This window comes from Rhea americana, unplaced genomic scaffold (genome assembly GCF_003343005.1).
Source record: "Rhea americana isolate MKP2758 unplaced genomic scaffold, rheAme1 scaffold_399, whole genome shotgun sequence".
NCBI lineage: Eukaryota > Metazoa > Chordata > Aves > Rheiformes > Rheidae > Rhea > Rhea americana.
In genome coordinates, this window is record NW_028186533.1 from 285,032 (window position 1) to 306,198 (window position 21,167).

Genomic DNA, 21,167 nt, shown 5'->3' on the forward strand with positions numbered 1-21,167 from the left:
AAGGCAGGTGGCTGGCACCCAGGCCCCACACAGCAGCAGGTGGAAATGTCAAAGCCTTTGTCAGAGAAGCAAAAGCCTCCATGTAGTGGAGACGCTGGCACTGAGGTGCAGATGCTAGCACCTGGCACTTAGCCATGTGCCCACCCCAATGCACTTTCCTTGCACACATCCACACTGCTGGCTGCAGTCGCAGTGGAAGAAGCCGGTAGACAGACCCAGGAACATCTCTGCCTTGCAAAGGGAAACATGCTCTGCTGGTAAGATAGACCATAAGGAAGCTTACGTCCTGGCTTGTTCACCTTTTGCAAAGGAGAAAATTGATGCCTTGGCTTAAAGTGATGTTTTATTGCGTCAGCTTTTCCACCATCATTTTTCTTGAAACCAGCTTTAAAATCACTATGCTGTTGCATTCTCCACGGTCAGAGCATCCGTATAAGAGAAGCATGGAGCAGGAAGAGGACAGCTGAATTCTGCATCTCCTTCTGCTTCCATGCAACCTTTCCTTCCTTGGATATCCCACAGCAGGGGTGCCCAGCACCAACACATGCAGTGGGACTTGTGGGGCCAAGAAGTCGATAAGGCTTAAAACTGCTGAGGACACAGAGGCGTGGTATTACCCAGACCACCAGGGATGAACAGCCTTTCCACAAATCTGGAGATCATTCACATTTTTTGCTAATGCTAAGAGCTGGCTCTGACTGCTGCCAAGTAATTGCTCCATTGCCCTGGCACTGCCGCACACCTCCTGTCATCAGCAAAATCTGGAAGCTCCTGACATTTCTATTAGGTTGCATGGGCTAGTCCTGACCCTGGGCTTTGTCAGAAACACTCAGCAGCTCTAGGAAGGGCTGTTGATGGCCTCTCTAAGAGCGGCATGTAATGAGTACCATTCACTGAAGAGTTTGCTCAAGGAAGACAGAACAGCAGAGCTGGGTACTGACTCACTTCTGGACAGGGAAAAAGAAAAAGCCAAAGACGATCTTGAAAGCTTTCTGCTCTCCCGTGTAAAAAGTAGCAGGCACATTTAAGTCCTACCTTCACCTGTCCCAGGACAGGCTCAAGAACACATGAGATTTGAATTTGGGCTCTTCCAGCTATCCCTGTGCAGTTACAAGCAAGCACAGATGCTCCAGTAGGAGATGGTCTTCTCCTAGTTTGGCTGGTACCAGGAAGCAGTAACTACCCTGGTAGAACTGGTAAAACTCTCCCATACAGTCAAACCCTCAGAAATGTGTCATGGGTGATTTCTCAACCTCTAAACGAAAGGAGAGGTGCGGTGATGCTTTGACGAAGATCTTTCCTCCAAGTGTTTGGGGTTTACTGGCGTTAAAGGGATTTAGCCACAGCAAGCAAAGATCATTTTCCATCTTAATTAAGTCTGCTTTCACTTCCTAGCATGTGGGAGCCTAGCCTTCTCCAGCACAGCACGGAGCCTTTGTTTTGCATGACTACAACAGCCAGAGAGGTGCACAAAGGCAGAGAAGATTTTACAGCATTTCTCTAACCATAAATGTCGTGAGCACAAGATGAAGAACTGAAGCCAATTTTGTTAAATATTCCCCCCTAACAAAACACAGCCCTCTTTTGAGGCCATATTTCTCCATCATAAAGTAATAGTATGTCATGTCCACTTTCTTTCCTCACTGCACACCTCCTTTAATAGTTGCAGAAGCAACTGCATACGGTTTTCACTGAAGGGTTATGGACCGTTCATGGATGATCTTACCACTCCCTGCAACCCCACTATGACACCTCCACATGCACTTCCCCACTGTGACATTAAGCAAAGAAGGCTTATAATATTAGGATCACGCTTTTTCTTCTCTAAATGCCTTACATTTAGAGTCTCCAACGTCACAACAGTCTCACCCTACTGCTGTGACACAAGCAGTAGCGTCACCCCCAGCACTGCAGAACACCATGATTGCCACGGCAGTGGCCACATCTGGGTCTCCGTTGAAAGTCAAGCTTCTTGTAGAAGCAGCTCCTTTGCTAGGAATCTGAGCCACCTCTCGCATGGAGGCCCTACATGGCTAATGCTCTCACGCAGAGCACRCGATTGGTATCGCTGGTTCCCAGTGGGGACGTAAGGATGAGATGCATCACTGTTGCCAAGTCTTGGCCGCTCGTCTCTGTGCATCTATTGTGCAGAGGAGGGGGAGGCCTCAATGGTCTTTCAAGCCAAGATATATCAGCCCCTTGACCTGGGAGGAGTGGAACGGCACTTCGAAGAGCAGCAATTGTGCCTATTGCACAACTGCCAGCTAGAAAAGTCCTCTCTCCTCCCCTCTCCGCCCACCCYACGTCCCTTTGAGGCAAAAAGGAAGAAGGCTGGAAACATCCTTCCTCTCCGCCGGACAATGCGATGGAAATAGTAAGGGAGGGGCAGGGGCAGAGACAGCCTCGGATTCAGGAGAAGCCGGTGGCTGGCGAGCAGCTCCTTGCTGCTCAGGGCTCACAGCTTCCTGCCATTGTCCCAGCTACTGGCTGAGCCTAGTGCAGCTGCACACCCTGTCCCTGCAGCTGGACTGCAAAGCATGGGGTTCTCCCCAAGGACAAACCTGATGGCAACAGGTACATCCTGTCATCCTCTCCACCTTGCAGTTCCCTTCCTCATCCATTTACACTGCAGGTAGTATCTTTCGTGCAGTTTAAGGACAGGAGAAAGCTGTGCCTCCCCATCAGATCAGCCTTAAGTGCAGCCTCCCACCCCATCCAGGAGAGGTGGTCAGAGTTACAGGGACTCCATCTTCACCTGGGATCCCCATGTGTCATGGCTGGTTCTCTGATTTAATCCAACWTTTACTGGCAGCCAGCAACTACTGTGAAAAGTGATCTCTGATCTTTCAGTCCTGTAGAACATCAGGTCACCTTCAGTCATGGTCTCTGGCATGGTCTCTGGACCACAGCCTGGTAACGGAGTCTTTTTGTTTGTCATATAATCCAAGTCAGTGGCTCCGCTCCTCAGGCCAAGGGGGACTTTCCACAGCAGGGAAAACCATGACCTGCAGAAGACACTTTCCTCGGAATCAGCCCGGACAGTGAAACAAAGTCCCTCAGGGATCAAGTTCCACTCYACACTCCCACTTACTCCTCCATACGAGAGATGCATGTGTCCGACGTCCCGACACACACACCAGGCAACCAGGCTACAGCCGGAAAACCTTGTACCAACACAAACTTGTCCTGCTGGAGGACAACTGCTGACAGCAATTCAAGGAGACAAAGGTGGCAAAAGGACGTGCCTGGGCCAGTAAAGTTATGAATCAGTCCCCAAACTTGGGAGTTATAATCTTAAGCCAGTTTTGTTATTCATCTTCCATTCCCGAGGACTCCAAAGGTTACGACTTCCAGCCTTTCTTTATGACCAAGGCGGGTGACAAACTTACTGCTTTTWAAAAGAAAAAGACTTCAATTCATTTGAAATCTGAATGCCTGAGCAGGGATTTCAGGAGAGGCACCCCGCAAGCAAGCATCATAGGAGTCAACAACACAAGCCTGACCACAGCCAGACCCACAAACGCTCCGTCTCTCCCCGCTACTGCTGTGGCCAAGTGGGATCGCAGTCTAGAGAAAGAAAGAGGAAAGAAAAGGGAGGGCAATGACAAATTGCTCCCTCTTCACCTCCACACAGCCCTGTGACCCCAGAGCAGGGGCTCTGCTGAGCCCATTGGAGCAGGAGAAGGAAAACAGGCTCTGTGATGGGCTCTGCAGATGTGGTGATGGGCTCTAYGCCCTTGTTCACTCCTGTATCAGGCTGCACTAACCTCCATTTACCTCCTGAAAAGCCAGATTTAAAGCAAAGACAGCTTGCTAAGCTGCTAGCATGACTTCTGAACGCTGGCTGCTGCAGGCAGTGCTAGGAACAGAGCTGCTCAGCTCACTGAAGGTTCCCAAGTGTATTTTTGCCCTGATGACATGTTAAAAATAGAAAGCATCAGTATTATTGTCCAGCAAACAACATATAGAAAGATTACGTCGTCACTGCTAAAAGGGTATGCAATAGAGACCAACCAGCACAATATAAACACATCAGAAAGCTTTATTTGAGRGCAAATAACTTGAGAAGTTAGTGCAATAGCCTTAAGTATATTCGTTACACTGACGCACAGCAACATTAAACACCAGCAGTAAATTTGCCTCCCTGCTCCTCTCCTCTCTAGGCGGTTTCAGACTTTTACGCATCTGGCGCAGATGGAGCCTTCCTGCTCTGGCCTCCGAGAAGGGTGCACAGGCTCGCACGACACTCCCACAGAAGAACATACTGCCCTGGTGCTGCCCTCGCAGATGGGAAAGCAAGCGCGATCCAACTTGGGAGTGGACTTGTCACCATCCTCACTTAACACTTTCCAGCTCTAGATGAAGCAGGACTGTATGAAAGTGGGTATCACCCTAGGGAAAGGGGCTTTGCAGGCCTGGGTGCAAGAGGCAGTCGGGCTCTGCAGACAGCATGCTATTCACTGCAACATGCTGACTCTGGTTTCCAAAAGGTAAAAGCAGACTGCATGTTCCTTATGAACCCCTGAATGGAAAAGTCACTGTTGACCTCAGTGGTGGGACATCAGCCGAGCCTGAAGTTCCCCGTTCCCCCTTCCCTGGTCCCGTCCATCATCCCTGCTGACTCAGGAGGGAGGGGGACCTCAGGCAGAACCTCATTCCTGGAAAGGGAAGATTTCTACGCAAGCTCGGCCTTTCCATGAGTGTTTGTGCTAACGCACCAGACTGCTMCCACCCAGCTGGGACCAGATTTTAGATCCAATTTCACTTCTCAGAAAATCACATGGGAGATGAAAGGAATGTGTCAGGTCACTTCCAACACCAGGCTAGAACCCTGGCCTCTGTAAAGCTAGCCCTAGGAGAGAAAAAACGATCAGCAAGGGGATGTCTGTCGCCAGTAGCTCCCTCGAGAGTTGTCTAACATGGAGACACACTACCAGGACCCAGCACTGCTGCTGAGCTCAGCCTCTCTACACAGGGACGTAAAACTCAAAGGATCAGACTGYGGTTTCAAGGGGATGGTGAGATGGCACCTCCAAGATGTGCCTTTGGCAACCAGCCTGAAGTAACAGAGCAGATGGAGCTGGGACGGCAGCAGAGTCCTGCTGCATCCTACCATGCTGCAGCTCCCCAAAACCCACTCTTCAGATGAAAGGGTCTGCCAAATTGAACACTGCTGCATGGAGATGACTCAGGAGGCCTGGTTTCTCTGCCTCCCTTCACAGCGACTTATGCCAAGCCAGCTCTCCAGGCCATCAACTCTGGACTCCGCAAGCAAGAAGCACCAGCCAAAGCTGTGAGCCAGCACTCGGCCCATTGCACTGCACAAACCCAGGCTGCCCGCTCACCCAGATGCCGACCCATGCATGGTGCAGGAGGCATTGCCAAACTTCCAAACGGAGCACCCTCCAGCTTCAAGTCTTCTCCTGCTTCTTGAGGAGCAGGAACACCCCTACAAGAACGCCTGGGAGGAGGCTGATGATGTCTGCGGTTAAGASGCCGCATCACCTTCCCTAATCCCAATGCACAGCAAACTTTTCCCACTTATCACCACTAAGGCAGCAAGGCTGTAAATACACTCATGTGGATGCAGCAAATAGACTAAGCATAACTCACTTCACCCCTGTCCCTCCCCTTCTCCCCAAAACAAAACACACACCCAGAAACAGAAGGAAAGCAGCAGAAAAAAAAAATGGCTGTAATTCTACAACTATTTCAAGCCTTTTCATTTCCAGGAGGAGGCTGTTCTACCCTCTGCCATATCCCTCTCCCAGTCCTACCAGAGCTACACTGTGCCCCTTGGCGATCTGGGCATCCTATGAACAGTGCCAGGTGTCAGTGGGCTGATGCGCTGGGGACGTTTTCTCCTCATTTAATACCATGCGCATCTCAGCTGGCATTTCAGTGCAAATTCAATGCCAGATTTCTCTCTGCTGAGCCAATGCACTTGGAAACGCATGACGACTTCAGCAGATTAATTGGAAACACAGCCTGGGTGTTGCAATCCTAGGAATGACTCCAATTTCAGGAACAAATGTTTTCATCTCAAACTGGGAGCAGTTACCCAAGTGGAAGAGCACATTTTTGTCGCTCTAGCTCATCCCTCCCTTGGTGCGCGGGTGGTGGGAAAAGAGCTGCATCTCACCCAGACAGTGCCGCGGTGCAGGCGCTTGCGTCACTGGGGAGGTGCTGCTGCAGGGATTCCTTATGCTCCAAACTGGGACTGGAGAGAGGCAAGCCGAGACTTTTGTAAGTCAGTCCTCCTTTCGTGGCAGTGCGTCATTCTTGTCGTGATCCACAACCTCTGCTGCCAACAGCGAGGGGCCAGAAAACAGGAGGGAATGGGAGGGGAGGCCCCTGCTGCAGGTCATCGGCCTTGCGCTGAGGCGAACAGAGCCAACACTGCGGCTCTGGGATCCCACCCAGTGTCCAGCTCTTCCACAGGCCCTTACAGTGACTCCAAGCAAACCTCAAGGTTCTGCAGATCTTGTACAGGTGACTTTCCAGAAGGCCACTGCCCAAACTCCTAGGCTCCAGGAAGACTAGCTCCGCTGCTCCCTTCATCAAGGACAGACAGATGTCCCTTTACTGTGTGATCCTTGCATATGCCGTACTCATGCATGTGAGCCTGCTCCCTCAAAGATCACGCAGTCAAAAAAAAAGTCCCCTGAACTCTACATTTGCTGAAGGACACAGAATTTGAGAGCTCTGGAGTCAGCTTCAGTTCCTGCAAGACCTGAAGGTGACTCTGCTGCTCGACATCAGATGGGTGGATGGGTGGACACTCCTATCACATAGTGCACACCTTGGAAATGCCAGAGGAAATGCTGACTACTAAAGCAGTGGCTCTGCTGCCAAAGGGGTAATGACACAGAGAGCAAACTCTAAACTCCAAGGCATCTGACTCCCTCCCCAAAGCCTGGCCCACGTGCTTCTTCAGCTCCAGTTCTCCAAAGTGAAACCTAACAGTTTAAGGAAGAAGGAAATTATTTCCACAGTGAAGGTCGTGGACCGAACTTGCCAGAAGCTAAAGATAAATCCCCTTAAGACCATTCGCTCCATCTAGTGGCAGGTCATTCCTACGCTTCCATTTTTCTTCCTCTRCAGCAAAGACTATCCCTTTCTAGAGTTTCAACATCAGTTTGCCATTTCTTTGCTCAATTCCATTTCCTGCAGAGCTCTGCTCTCTTAGGTGGTCCCTCTGCAACCATCAGCTCCTGAACTGTCATATTCCCTTTGCTGCCAAAACCAAAAAAAGCCCTTCCTCATCTCAGCAGCTGGGCAGCAGCTTTCCTGCTCCTAAAGCTTGAGGTGATAAGGGAAGAAGAGCCAGTCTATCTACCCTGAGAGTCCTGGCAGGGAAGTCTCCTCCAACATCCTGCTGCTAGGTCTCCTGCAACGAAGAAAAACTGTGTGGGCTGTGGAAAGRGCATGTGGCTGCTGCTAGAGAAAAAACTGCAAGCTGGAGAGCCTAGGGAAAGGCTCGGGGAGCAGCCAGATTGCTTGGTTCCTGCGAGCCTGCACATGTGGATTAGCAGGCACCCAAAAGGGAAGAAGGGACTGGCTCTAGGGCTGCTTTTACTGACCCTGATATCTGTTGCAGACAGATATGGAGCAATTCCTGATTTGGCAAAGGTGCAGCAGGAGACTGTCCTACAGCAAGCAGCAGGGAACTGGAACTAACGATGAGCAAGCACAGCCTGTCTCACACAATCTAGATGGAGACCATGATCTCAGATAGAAAAAAAAAAAAGGCATTTTTTTAAAAAATCTTCCCAGATAAATCAGCTCCTTCAAATCTAATTTCTGCTATTCTCACCTCCTCTCCCAGCTGTTTGGCCTCCTTCTTCAGTAAAGCCCTGCCAGACCTAAGTCTGTCCCAGGAATGGATGCATCAGGAATACAGCAGTTTCTCAACATCCTGTTCAGCAGTGAAATACTAAGGCACAYAAAGCCATGAACTGCACAAACTTTTCCTGCATCCCCCCAGCTCATTCCAGGCCTAAATCCACTGAACCTAGCCCCAAATTCAGTGCAAGACACTGCTCTACAGACTTTTTATACCATGCCCTGTTCAGATCCCATCTTCATTTCTTTCTTCACCTCTCAATACCTACTTCTCTCAGCTTTGGCCTTGTAGAGATTTTTTTTTTTTTTTTTTTTTTGCTCTTAAACCTAAGACAGCCACAATGCCAATGTATGAGAGGCCAAACTGCCGTAAGTTTCCTAAGACCCCTTCTTAATTAGTACTAGAGGCAGAGGAGCTGAAAATGCCATTTCTCACAAAGGTATCAATATCTGCTCCAGATTGTGCATGCCATGCTAGTCACTACTCTTAAGGTCTCCTGCTTCCCACATCAAACTTCCATCCAAGGCAATTTCAATGCACTCTTCAATTAAGACTCCTGAGGATAAGCATGTCAAATGCCTTCTTAAAACACAGATCTACAAGAAAATATTTATCTGCGACCAAGCCCTTGCCCCAAACCCAGGTTAGTTTCAGCCTTTCTACCATTACTTTAGGTATTCTGACAAAATAAAATCATCAGCAGAGGACAATCCTCTCTCTCTCTCTCTCTCTCTCTCTGACTAGGAGATCTATTGTGGCAATTCTAAGCACTTAGGAAAAGAAACCAACAGCACATAACTGAAAAACACTCTCCTAAATTGGGCTACCATCCTGGAAACATCAGACTAGTAGATGAGTGAGCTCTGGCTCAGTCTCATCTCTCATTCTCAAGTTCAGGAATGCCCAAGAACTGCTGAGAAGGGATGAACATGAAAGTGGCACAGGTAGAGGGGAAAAGTTGTGTGATTTTGCAAGGCTCTTCTCCTCTAGGAGGCAACATGGAGAAGCCTCCCCACCAAGCCAGAAGATAAGAAGGCACAAGGGAGGACATGCAGATCAGYGCAGATAGAGTGCACACACACCCAAGCTCAAACCAAGCCTAGCCCACAAATCCTTCTGCAAGTATCTCTGTCCCATGTCCAGATGTGCCAGTACCCCATCCTACACCCTGCACCTCTCCCAAGCTTATTCTCAGACACACCCATCACCTTCTTCGCTYGCTTGGCAAATTGTCTCAGACACGTCGGCATGGTGTGAAACGACCTCTTCATTCCAGCATCCCAACCTCTCCAGCAGCAAAGCACTCAAGTGCTATCACGTGTTCCCATCACTGTCGCAGGCTATCATCCAGTCTGGGCTCCTGCAGAACACAGACCCGCAAACCTCCACCCAACCAACACAGTTACTCATGACTAAGCTAGACCCAGCAAGACATCCAACCCTTACAGCAAGATCCCCTCCCCCCCCCAAAAAAAAAAACACATCATGCTTCCAATTCCCTGATCTTGACAGAGCTTCCAAGGATTTGTCATTACAAATCCACACCTCAAAATACAAACAAAAAAGGCAGCCAATAAAATAGACAAGAACTGCAAATAAGATTTGTAGAACTTTGGATAGAGAAGGAGTGAGATGTCAGACATGTCACGAAGGACTCCATTTTGCTGTGATTTGACARGAGAGGAGATTGGTTGTGGCATTGCTAGGGTTGTTCCCTTAAGATGGACAGAGCACACACAAACTGCAAGCTAGCCTCTGCCTCCAGGTACGTTATTATTTCAGTCCATCACTCAAAGGAGTGGATATACCAGGAGTCTTCATTGCTGAGAAACCCAGCCTGAGTTTCATCACCATCGCCATGCAAAGTAGGTTCTACATTTTTGTAGCTCTGTCTTATCCAATGAGTCACCGTTCTGTCTGAAGCGTTTATTACGGTGCTGTTCACAATATTAAGGCCACTTAGAGTTATGACTACAAAAGTGATAGCACCTCCTTACTCCTACTTGATGGCCTATCAATGGCATCATTCAAGAAATGTAGACTTTGACCTTTCAACCCCATGCAGTTATTCTTGAAGACTCAGAATACAGCCACCATGGCGTTCCCTGAGTGGGACCAGCCCCACCTTTCTCCTGACAGCTCATTTGCTACTTGTGGGTATGGTTGGTGTTGGTCTGTAACTAATAAACTCCTACTAGCAAGAACGGTTACAAGCATAAAGACTTTCACATATGTAGGGAGGCAGAGAGGGCAGAGGACAGAAAATAGAAAAGCTTTAGATAAACCTTCACTGCTAAGTTGAATCCACATTAGGAGTATTTTGCAACTACAGAGCACCAGAACAGAGCGCCTAGCCTATATCTGACCAAGAAGCACTAATGTATCAATATTTTTTAAATGAGAACTCAGCGCATGCTCAAAGCATACAGTATCCTCTCTTTCCACATCTGACAATATAATGCAGTGTGCAGACACATCTTGCAAAACACATCTTTAGCTTAATACCTGCATGGGYCAAAGACGGGTCCCCACTGAAGGACCACTGAGTGCTCCTAGGGCTCCAGCAGACCTCTGCCACAGGACACAAAGCATTAATCCTATTCTTGAGAACAATTCATGTGGGAGAGGAAGCCCCCCCGAAAGCTCATTTCCCTAGTAGAAAGAGAGTCCTCGAACAACAAAATAAAGTGATTTGCATGCATCAGTAGACACCACTCGCATTATCAGAGTTAAAAGATGACATGAAAAGATATCTTTCCAAAGAAGATAATTCAGCTGCATTATTTACAAACAAGGCCCAGGAAGATAAAAAGAAGCACCGAGTTGATATCTAGCTCTCTGACTCCCTGAAGAACTCCTACATTTCAGTACACTGTTCTTTAGGCTGTTGCTCTCCCCCAAGTTGAGGGTGTCTTACAGTAAGCCTTCTTGGTGACAGATGAGACACAGAAAAACCAACCCCTGCTTGGTTACAACCCTCTGTTGGTATTTATTTTCATCAGAGTAACCACAGGGTGCAACTGATGTGCCAACGCACATCTTAAGAACCCCTAAAATTAGCATGAGGAGTTTCTTTTAGGAGAGCCTTTTACCTTCAACTGTTTAGCATCTCTTAAATCTGCCCGTGGAGCACACTTAGCTTTACTGGAGATAAGCAAAGAGGAACTGACACATGGATTCCTATCACCTATGACCTTGTCTTTCAGGATATCTGCTACACTTATGCTGCTGCATTTCACAAGTCACGCACCCAAAYAGTTGGGTGACATCCTCCAGCTGTTTATCCATCAGCTCCACTGGTCCTAAACAGTGTGACTTGCAACAAGTCTTAGCTTTTCATAGCCTCAGTATTCATTTGCTACTTATCTTACAGAGACTGTTGTTTCTGTAGCACTTCTGAGCTTATGGCACAAAAACTGATCATCACCAAAATTCCCCAGTCCCCCTTATCCGATTTGGGATCTACGTGACAGCATCCTAACTACTTCCCAGTCAGCCTTGAAAAATAAAACGCTAGTCTGATTTCAGGACAAGATTCCAAGTTTACCAGCTACAGCTGTGATTCATCTGCCAGAGTCGACATTTCAGTGCAGATGTCTGAGCTGGCTGCAGAGACACCAGGAATAATCCTGTTGTGGACATCCTAAAATAGTGYGGTTTGTCTGCCCCAACAGCCCTCCTGCTTGCACAGAGCACAGTAACATGTGGTTCAAGCTCAGATGTAAATGTCATCATCACAAACACCTACAGCTAAGGGAGTTAAACCCATATTTTGCTCTGAGAAAGCAACTCCAGCTCCATCAGCTGTGTGGACTTGCTTTCCACTGAAYCTAAACTGTGACCAAGACATACAGTTCAGCTCCCTGCATTAATTTACACAGATGTAATCCTATAGGGCAAGAGACTGAAACCATGGCATCCGAAATACATGCGCAACCTCCCCTGTCCTCAATGAGGCATGCCCTTCAAGGTCAGGCCATGCCAGCGAGAGTTTAGTGTGTCCTGATTTCACAGCTTTTCTGAGAAGCARGGAGTTTAACAAAGTTCCAAGAGCTAAAGGAATTTTTAAGACTCCAGGCTGTGTACAGAAGCTACGTCATCAGCTATTTGAAAATTGAATTCACAGCTGATGTCAGCATCCTCCAAAAACGCTAGATCCTGGCCATTCAAAGCAACTGARGCACAGCACACAGTGGGGCACACAGTGCCCATGGATCCACACACTCTCCTTTCACCAGCCACATGCTTTAGCATATGAGCTACAACACATTTCCGGGGTCCTTTATCCTAGAGGACTTCAGTTCACAGCAGGCCCAAATCCTCAAAAACACCAGAGAAGCCCAGGAYACCACCAGAAATCAGGTTACCCCAGGGCTGCAGCAGGCCCTATGCTGGGGCAAYAGCACTCTGGTGGTCTAAGCCGCCCTGGGCATCTTTGGAAGTTGCAGCCAACAAACTCTATCCATAGACGACAATAAATCTCCAGACTTCGGGGGCACATGTGCTCTCAATAATGCCTAGGAGAAAACCATGGGCTCTCTGGTGTGCCCAGACCAGCGCTAAGGAGGCTGTGCCACCCTGGGAGGAAGCCAACAATTGCACGGAGAGTGTTTGCAGGTGCTYCGGGTCCGTACAGGTGTATTACTTGGAAGTTTGCCTTCTTGTGCGTTTATCTTTGGGCTGTGTCTGCACACAAACTTATCTCCAAGGGGAGGGGTGTGTTTCTCCTGCATATATTGTTATCTCAAGGGACACGGGCTTTTCTCTGAGGTGAACGCCGCATGTGTGCACCTACTCTAAGCCCTTGGGATCAGTGTCGTCCACAGCTGCCTGGCTATGTGTAGCCAGGTTTGCCCACTGACACCAGTGGTGCTGGTGTCTGCAGGACTCCCGTTCCTTACTATTTCTCCTGCTCTCTCCCTTAGCTCAACCCCAGTTCCCTTCCTCTGCTAGGGCACAGAAGCGTGCATTAGACACCTTAGGGACCAAGCAGTCCCCTATCTCCACACCTCATCCTCTGGACCCCAAAGCCCAGAGAAACTCYATGACTTAAGCTGCCATTTAAGATACGGTTCTTCAAGTATGGACTTGCTCAGGGCAGCTGCGGCACTGCTGTGCGCTGCTTTRTTGTGGCAACACCCAGAAAGTCTCCTCGGCTTGGGGCATCACACAGGCCAAGACAAAGATGCACATACATTAGTATGTTGCACTGAAAAAAAAAAATCAATGTTTTATCAAGCAGGGGAAGAGAGCAGGGTCATAATGGAAGGGTGCTGATCCTGTGTGGAGGTACTTAGCATCTCCCAAAATTTCTTGYCAAAATAAGCTCAGAAAGCGCCCTGATTTCTATATAGGTGCCTCATCTTAAGTCATCTTACCCCTGCTCTCTAGTTCACAGGGAGAATTATTGTCTCTGCCATTCCCARTGTTCAGCTAACCTGTTCAACCCTCCAGAGCAGGGGACTGCGCTCCAATCCTCCCAGCACATCCTCAGCACTGGGTCTGTCCTCAGGAGACAAAGGAGGTCTCCTTGGTGCAGTCAGAGGCCATTACCTGTCCTGCTTGCAAGGGAAGTAGTAATCTGCTCTCGCATCATCACAGCATGACTTGCATCTCAATCTCCTTTGCACGTACTAGCATTTTCTTTGGCTTCTGGGGGTCCAGACTTACAAGACATGCTTTGCGGACCCCCAGTCAACCAGGCACTTCAATTGCTCCACACCTTCCTGAAGTGCCCAGGAGGCAGCTCTGGCTGAGGATCCCACAGGACAGCAAGGGGAAGGATTGCAACGAGTTTCCCAGACAGTGCTCCCAGCTATGCCCYGGGACATTTGCTGTTTTCACAACCAGGATATTGAGTCATGGTCAGCCTCCCCATAGACTGCACTCATCCATGCAGTCGTCTTGCTGCTTGGGCAAGTGTCAGAGCGCAGCTTACCTAAGACACAGCTCTGTCTCCAGGTTCCACACACACACACACTCGACCCTGTCCCTAGGTTCAGTAGTTCTGAACCTGCCAAAACCAGGAAGCAGAGAAACTACTCTTCTGGCAGAGCTCCCAAGTGAACACAGTTTATACATTCATTGCCTCACATCTGCTCAGTCTCCTCTAATTTGCCCAAGAGTTCTGGTCTCTTATGCCCACAAGTTTAGCTGTCATGGGCTGTGGGAAACCTCAGCTTTGGAAATGCAGCATTTACAGTGATGCAACTCAGGAGACATTGGTCATCCCAAGTTGTTTTTAAGGGGAAGAGGTGGATTAACCAGCCTGGTTTAGGAACTGACCCTTGGTGCACACAGCGGTGGCTAAATGCCTGTGTTGCAGCCTACATGAGCCGTAATCCTGTCTCCCTTCCTCTCTCCCTCCTCCCCCACAGCCYCGGTCCCTTTGCTCACATGGTTCCTGCAATTCCGTTGCTGGCCCTCTGCTTCGGTGCTTTGCACAGCTTCCGCCACCATCTGGGCTCCATTTAGGGGAGCTGATGTTTTTCACAGGGCTGTAATCTAAACTTTGGTATTGAGTTTACATCTCACATACCAGCGTCTCACCACTGAGCCTGGGCATGCAGAGGGGGTGTCTCAGTTGCCAGGCCCCATCCTACCGCAGGAGGATGCAGCATGTCAGCAACTCCTCGTACCTAGGAATCATGAATGCAAAAGACAGCCAGGGAATCAGGAATCCATATGCACAAGCCTCCTACAGACCCTAGCTAGGCACTGACCCTGCCAGTGGCCACAAGGCTAGGAGAACCRAATAAGCTAAGAATCAAGTCAGCTTCCACAGCCAAGCTAAGCCTGGGARCATGAGGAAGGTGCAGATTGAAGTCGAAGCTCTAAATCAGCATTATGCCGGCTCCACCTCCAGCAGCAGGAAATTCTCTCAATTTTTGCGTTAAACTCTAGTCTTATCTCCATTCAGAGACCGCAGAGTCTTTCAGAAGAGTCGGGTCCGGCAAGTGGGGCAGCTCATACAGAGCAGAACAGGAAACAGAAGCAGATCAGGGAACAGCGATGTGCATTCGCTTTTGCGTTGCTTGGGCCATCACAGCCTGGAATGAGGCATTCAAAATCAGAGAAAGAGTCAGACAGAGCAGGTCACTCTGGCTAAGCTGCTGCATTGCTCAGAGAGGGAAACGGCCTCTCCTGGGCCAAGGCCCAGAGCCAGGGGTRTTTCAGCACTGCAACGTACAGCACTGCTGAGTTCGTAGGCACCTGCTCCCCAGACCTAAGACACACCGGATGTTTCCGGCTGTATGATCTGCGCTCCCAGGGATATGCCAAAATACCTAGTTACATGAAGCTGTTAAAGAGATTGTTCTCCAGCTTCCTGGACTCCTGCTGCTGTGTACATTAAACAAACATTAGAATGCACAGAGAATCATTAGCACTGAGATGCTCAAAGCTCCTCCTTCCCGGTGCCCAAAACACATCAAATATTTGATTCTTTCTCCATTTCATATCCATTCATTCCCTATGAACTTAGGGCAGCTTCAACCAGCCAAGCTGTGATAGGGTGATGTGCCTAGTGCAGGGTTCAGGAGGCACTATGAAACTCATCTCAGGACTGGAGAATTGCACGGATCGCTGGGTGCCCAGTATCCCAGCAGGTCTGAGTATGCACAAAAGACCAAGTCACAGCTGCAGCACAGCAAGCACAAACCAGACTGCAGAGCACTTCAGACATCAGCCRCTTGGGCTCAGGCAAGGTCCATGATGCCCCCTGAGCCAACTTCCAAACAGCCAGGTCAACCTGCGAGCAGACATTGACTGCTGACCACCCCAACACACAGTGTCAGAGGAGCAAAGGAAYTAGGGTGGCAAGCAGAAACCCCAGTCACACGCAGGCCCCCATGACAGAAAACAAGCCAGATTTAAARGCCAGAAAAGGCAGCTAAGGTGCTGCATTTGCAGAGTGGCTGGCAAGACAGCTCTTCTGCGAGACGCTGGCTCTCCAACCCCCACAGTTATTTATGAACTGCGAGGGCTCGCAGCCACAGCACCGCCCTCCAGCTGTTCTGCCAACACAACATTGCCAGTGGGCACAACAATTTTTGCAAGAGTGCTGTTAGTTGATCTTGAGCTGTAACSCTGCTCCGAGCGCTGCTGGGGTAGAGGCAGCCCACCAAAAACACCCCCCACCCCCTCCGAAAAACAGAGGGCCTTGTCTGCTCCGGGACACGTCCTCACCAGCCTTCCTCCACCCTCCTCTGTCAGCTGCAAGGTGGGCAGAGCCCGAGCCAGAATCCAGAGGGGCGGCTCTGCTATTCTGCTAGGCAGCCAAGATGGCTCAACCCCAGCAATCCAYGAGGCTAAGCCAAAACCAAAAAATAATGTTTTCAATACTTTGACTTTTCAGGCAGAATTTAGTCATTTGTGGACACTGGAGCTTGGCAGGACCGCGCTGCCCAGCATCCACTTACCTACTCTAGGAAGCAGCTGTTTACCACAGCAGAGCCTTGAAGATGGCAAGATCTGTGATTTAGTCCAGGTGAATTATTTCTGCTTTCTTTATGGAGCATCTACTTGACGAGGGAAGAGGGATGTAAACAGCCTCCATCAGCTCTACAATCAGCTGCTTGGGCAAATCCAGCAGACTTTTGCCCCATCTAAGGGCTAAAAAAAATAGTTATAGGCTGGCGAGCCAAATCCACCTTGAGTACACTTTAAAGTGGCAAAGTGGCTGAGACCTGGTCTGTCATACTAGAAAAGCAGGTTCTAGTCCCAGCTTTGAAAGGGTTGTATAAGCCCTGTTTGCTCACTCCTGCATGAGGACACTGTTAAAGTGGACCCGATGGGCATGGCGGGGGGGGGGGGGGGGGGGGCAGAAGTTAAATGGTAATTAATACAGACTTGTGAAGGCTCTAAAACAGCTAATTTGGAATGTCCCCTGGGAATCTGAAGGGTTTAGCATCAAATTGCCTTGGCCAAGGCCTGATACACGGGCTCCAGAATTAGCCTAACTGCATAGGAAGCTATCAGAAAGGCTGAGAAATTCAGTTTTGAACAGGAACCATGTTGCAATTCTATYTGAAGGGTCAGCACTGCTATGTCCTCCCCCAACCCTGGCTTTCCCTTTTGTAGCATCGCTCACTCAGTGCCACATTTGTGCTCTGCTTCTCCAYGTTACACGTGTTCAGATGCAGCTCTTCACTGCAGCCATCACAGAGTCAGAGCAAAACCTTCTTGTAGCCCTCAGTAGCCAGCAGAAGAGGAGAGGAAGCGATGCTCAGCTCAGGAGTTTGTCTTCTCACTTGCAATAGTGATGTTTACCTCCCTTTTCCCACGCCTTCAACACCAAAAAGCTTTCAGGACCATCTCTCCCACCAAATTGCTGGGTCCAGTGTATTCTCACTTCCACAGYAAGAGACTCCCTGATTCTGCAAAGGGAAGAAAAGCAAGAAGCACAGAGGAAGAGCCTCCTGCTAAAGATCAGGCCTGACATATGATCTATACACTGAAGCCTATAGCCAAGCTTATTGTGCACAGAGTGTTTTTCCCACCTCAACTCTGGGTGAAAAAAAATGCTTGCGTGGACATGAGCAGCCAGTGCATTGCAAATTCAAGTAAAATACTGCTGCAGGAGAACTTCCTGCAGACACTCTCCAAAATTTTGTTTTTGAGGTGGAAGAGAGCCTTTGTGTAATCTGTTTCAACCCAATACACACCACTGTGTGCATCCTCTGTCTAGGCTGGCTTCTAGGCCAAGGGAGCAAGCACAGCTAGGTCTCTCCAAGCTCTAGCAAGTAAAGGGATGCAATTTATCCTTCTGAATTTGAAGGAAAGAGCTTACATGGAATGAAGGAAACTGCTTCTGGTAGWATGCAACCACATTCTAGCACCACCGTTACGACCAACTTTTGTTTCTCACCCAGCACCTCATCTTCATCTTAGAAGCACCTCCCAGCAGCCCCAAGAATTCCAAGAGTTTGTGGCCACTGCTGCTTTAGAGCGAGCCAAGGGCTGGGATACCCCAGGGAAACCACTGACAAGGCACGGGAAGACATGGACAACCATTACCTTCCATGAATCTAATGCCAGCACTCAGACTAAACGCACTCCACTGGGGCTACAAAACAGTAGCACAGGAGTAGCCAGGAGAGCTRGCAGGTTTTATACAGAGGAATCAAAGTATTAAGACTCTCACATTTAGGAGAGGACATGCATTAACAAATCCCCAATTCTTGTTATCAAGTCAGTAGATAGGTTTACCATGGCTCTCCTGCAAAGGACAGAGTTATCTTCACCTCCCAAGCCCAGGCCTGCTGTAAGGAACACAAAGCAAGAGCTCAGATATGTCCTCAGTGCCTTGCAGGACAGAAGCCACCAGTCCACCACATCCTTCTCTTGGTCTCAGATGCAGGATGAGACAAACTCGGAGGGCAGGCTCCAGTCTCAGCATTTGACACTATAGATCAGCGAAGACATGAGGAAAGCTTCACTGACACCTCCAGCTTGCAAAAGTGTCATGGCTCCCAGCATTGCAAAAAGCAAAACATTTTAACTGGCCACAGAGCTGATCCTCCCTGAGGCTTCATCAGAGGGTGCAGGGAGACTGAAAGGCTCTGTGGTACATTCTCTGAAGAGGAGGGAGGGAGGAGGGGTTAAAGGAAAAAAAAAAGAAAAAAAGGAAATTGCAAGAAGTTACAATTAGTTTGCCACTGATGTGGTCACATGTCTAAAGCTGCTTCTTGTTCTTATGAGCTCTGACGAATGGTGAACACAAGCTGGGAGGAGGACTAGGCTTGGGGGGGGTGGCAGGCAAGGCAGCACCATGCATCCACACCTCATCCAAACCACTCCAAGAGCTCAAGTTTTGTTGATGAGAACTTCACTACAGTTAGACAGGATGTCTCTCGGTGTAGAAAGAGGTCTAATCTAGTGTGCCARAAGGTGAGGACAACAGTGGGAGGGGTTGAGGGGAGAAGAGGAGGAAAAAACTGCCCCATCCCTCGGGAGCCCAATGCTTATCTTCTATTCCCCTCCCTTCTCCCACATTTCTGTTATTAAACCAACTAATGCYACTTATCAACAAATCCTGCCTCTCAAAGCCACACCACTGCACCTACAGTGTTGACACTTCACAGTATTCTTTTGCTTAAGTGGGGAGTCCAGATGAACTGCCAACAGTTCACTTATGGGCASACTAGGTGCCATTCTCAATGAGCTACACCCAGCCAGTCTTTAAAACTTATGCAGTTTCCACCACGGTGTTTTCGAGCCAGAGTCCACATTTTCACACAGTAATTAAATTGCTCAAAGTATCCTAAAAGCCAAATTTGGGTAGGAGCCTACAGCACTGCCAGTGTGGAGCAACTCTTCAAAGAAAGAGAGTTAATCCAGAGTTGTGCTTTGTAACCAAGTCTGGAATAAAGCTCAAGAGAGCCATGCACAAGAACTCACCAGGCAGGGCACACACATTAAGCACCGGTCATTGGCAGGAAAAGTTCTTCGCTTTAGGAGGCTCTCTGCCCTCCAGGCAGGCTCCAGGCAGCAGTTGTAAAGCTGTTCCGAATTTGAAAGACAGATAAGGCTCAAATGATTCATTCAGTGTAAACCTTTATTTGTTCTTGCTTACCCAGAAGGAGCCAGCAGCTGCTAATGCTAAATTGGGACAGCTCCCAAGCACAGACAAAGCCCTGCAAAAATGGGTTTAGGGAGGAACTGATTGCTCAAAAAACAATCCTAGAAGAGGGAGTTAGAAAGAGGGAGTGCAGCACAGCACAGGAGGAAGAGGAAGCCAGAGAGTACCTAAAAATAAATTTTAAAAAAAGCAGTCAGGCACAGGACAAAAGCCTCGTCTGCACGTGACCATTACCCGCAGTGTAGGCAGGATGCGAATGCAGTACACAACACTTACTCCCCAGCAACTCCACGTACAGAGCCTCAATGTTCTCAGACCACGCAATGGCCAACTTTTTGCCTTCACGAAGGGCTTGCTTCCCCTGTGCCATACATCTCATGGGCTTCTGCCCATGTCCTACCCCCCCACTGCAGCTAACTGGCCACCAGCTGCACCCTTTTCCCACTACCGGCTAAGCAAGCGCAAGGCGAGAATCGCTGGGGCAAAGATCTCGTGATACCAGCTACCCTCTCTAAACTGGCGTCAGGCCTGCAACGGAGGGGAAACACTTATGTCCTGGCCAGGCTTCCTGCTTCTAGGCCTCTGCAGAGGCTGACGGCAATGAAAAGGCCCGAAATACAAAGGTATCCTCCATGCTGCTTCTGGATTTTGGGTCTACTGCAAATTTTAGATGTTACGAGGTAGATTGCGAGCTGGTTGCTGAGAGAGTCGAAGGGTCATATTGCTGGGCAGCAGCACACCATTGCTTCAGCTGGTGCATCAGGAGTTAGAGACCTGAGAAAACCAAAATCCTGCACAAAATCCTTTGTCACGTCAAYGGAAGACGCTGACCCACAGGTCCCCCAGTTATCACACCCCATCTTTCATCAGAGATATACACTCAGGGATCATTTCCTATATRGTACAGCAGCTAGCTTGCTGGGCCTGATCCACCTGCGTGAAAATCCACCTAAGCCTGGCAGAGCTCACGTAAGACAGCTTCACAGAATAACAATTTGAGAAAGCCAAAGCAAGWTAAACAAAATCTGAAGCATGAGATTTCTCCCAAGATGCACTCTTAAAAATAACTAAATCCTGCTTAAGGACTAGCTAGTGGTCATTCATTCTGACTCAGTACCCCTCTGGGTAGCACATTAACCAGATTTATGCAAGAGCTCCCTGGTAAAYAGTGAATTCACAAGGAAATGGCAAGTCCACCACAAAACGGCCAGAAAGGCAGAGCAGATACCAGATGAGCCTGTTCTGTGCTTGCTGATGGAACTGCAACCAATGCTGCTTGCTCCTCTCCTGTGGCTGTGAGGCTGGAGAAAAATCCCACATAGGTGCCGAGCTGGGATGCTGAGCACAGGTGAKCAAAAACACAAAGGACTTGACTTGCCCCAGCAGGAACAGCCTGTGTCCAACACAGACCACCTACACAGATCCATGAGGATTCAAATTTCAAWTCTGGCCCATTCCTGAGCCTTTCTCCATGTGTCTGTTGGGACATATAGAGGGATGCTTTCTTTGTACACCTTTAGCCACTAGTGAGGATTCACCTCTGTGCAAGCAGAGATAAATTCCCCAGGCTGACCAGTGAGAAAACTACTTACAGGACAGGCTGAACATCACCAGCACAGCAGATATCTAGAGCCTTGATGAAAAAGATGGGAAAAAAAAAAAAAAAAAAAAAAAAAAGTTATTCTGAGAACATCCAGCTAGTTCCGCTCCTGGGAACCCACTCTGCATCCCACATCCACT

At 48.9% G+C, this 21,167-nt stretch overlaps 1 protein-coding gene across 8 annotated transcripts in view; it reads right to left on the reverse strand.

Annotated features, from left to right (window-relative positions):
- HDAC7 (histone deacetylase 7) overlaps positions 1 to 21,167 on the reverse strand; it is a 120,662-nt gene that overhangs the window by 42,885 nt on the left and 56,610 nt on the right. Inside the window, exon 1 of one of the 8 annotated variants that reach the window (XM_085313865.1) lies at positions 9,055 to 9,216. The exons of the other annotated variants lie outside the window; for them this stretch is intronic. The gene's annotated coding sequence lies outside the window, so the exon portion shown is untranslated. Of the gene's footprint in view, positions 1 to 9,054; positions 9,217 to 21,167 lie in introns of those variants that run through there. 8 annotated transcript variants of the gene reach the window in all.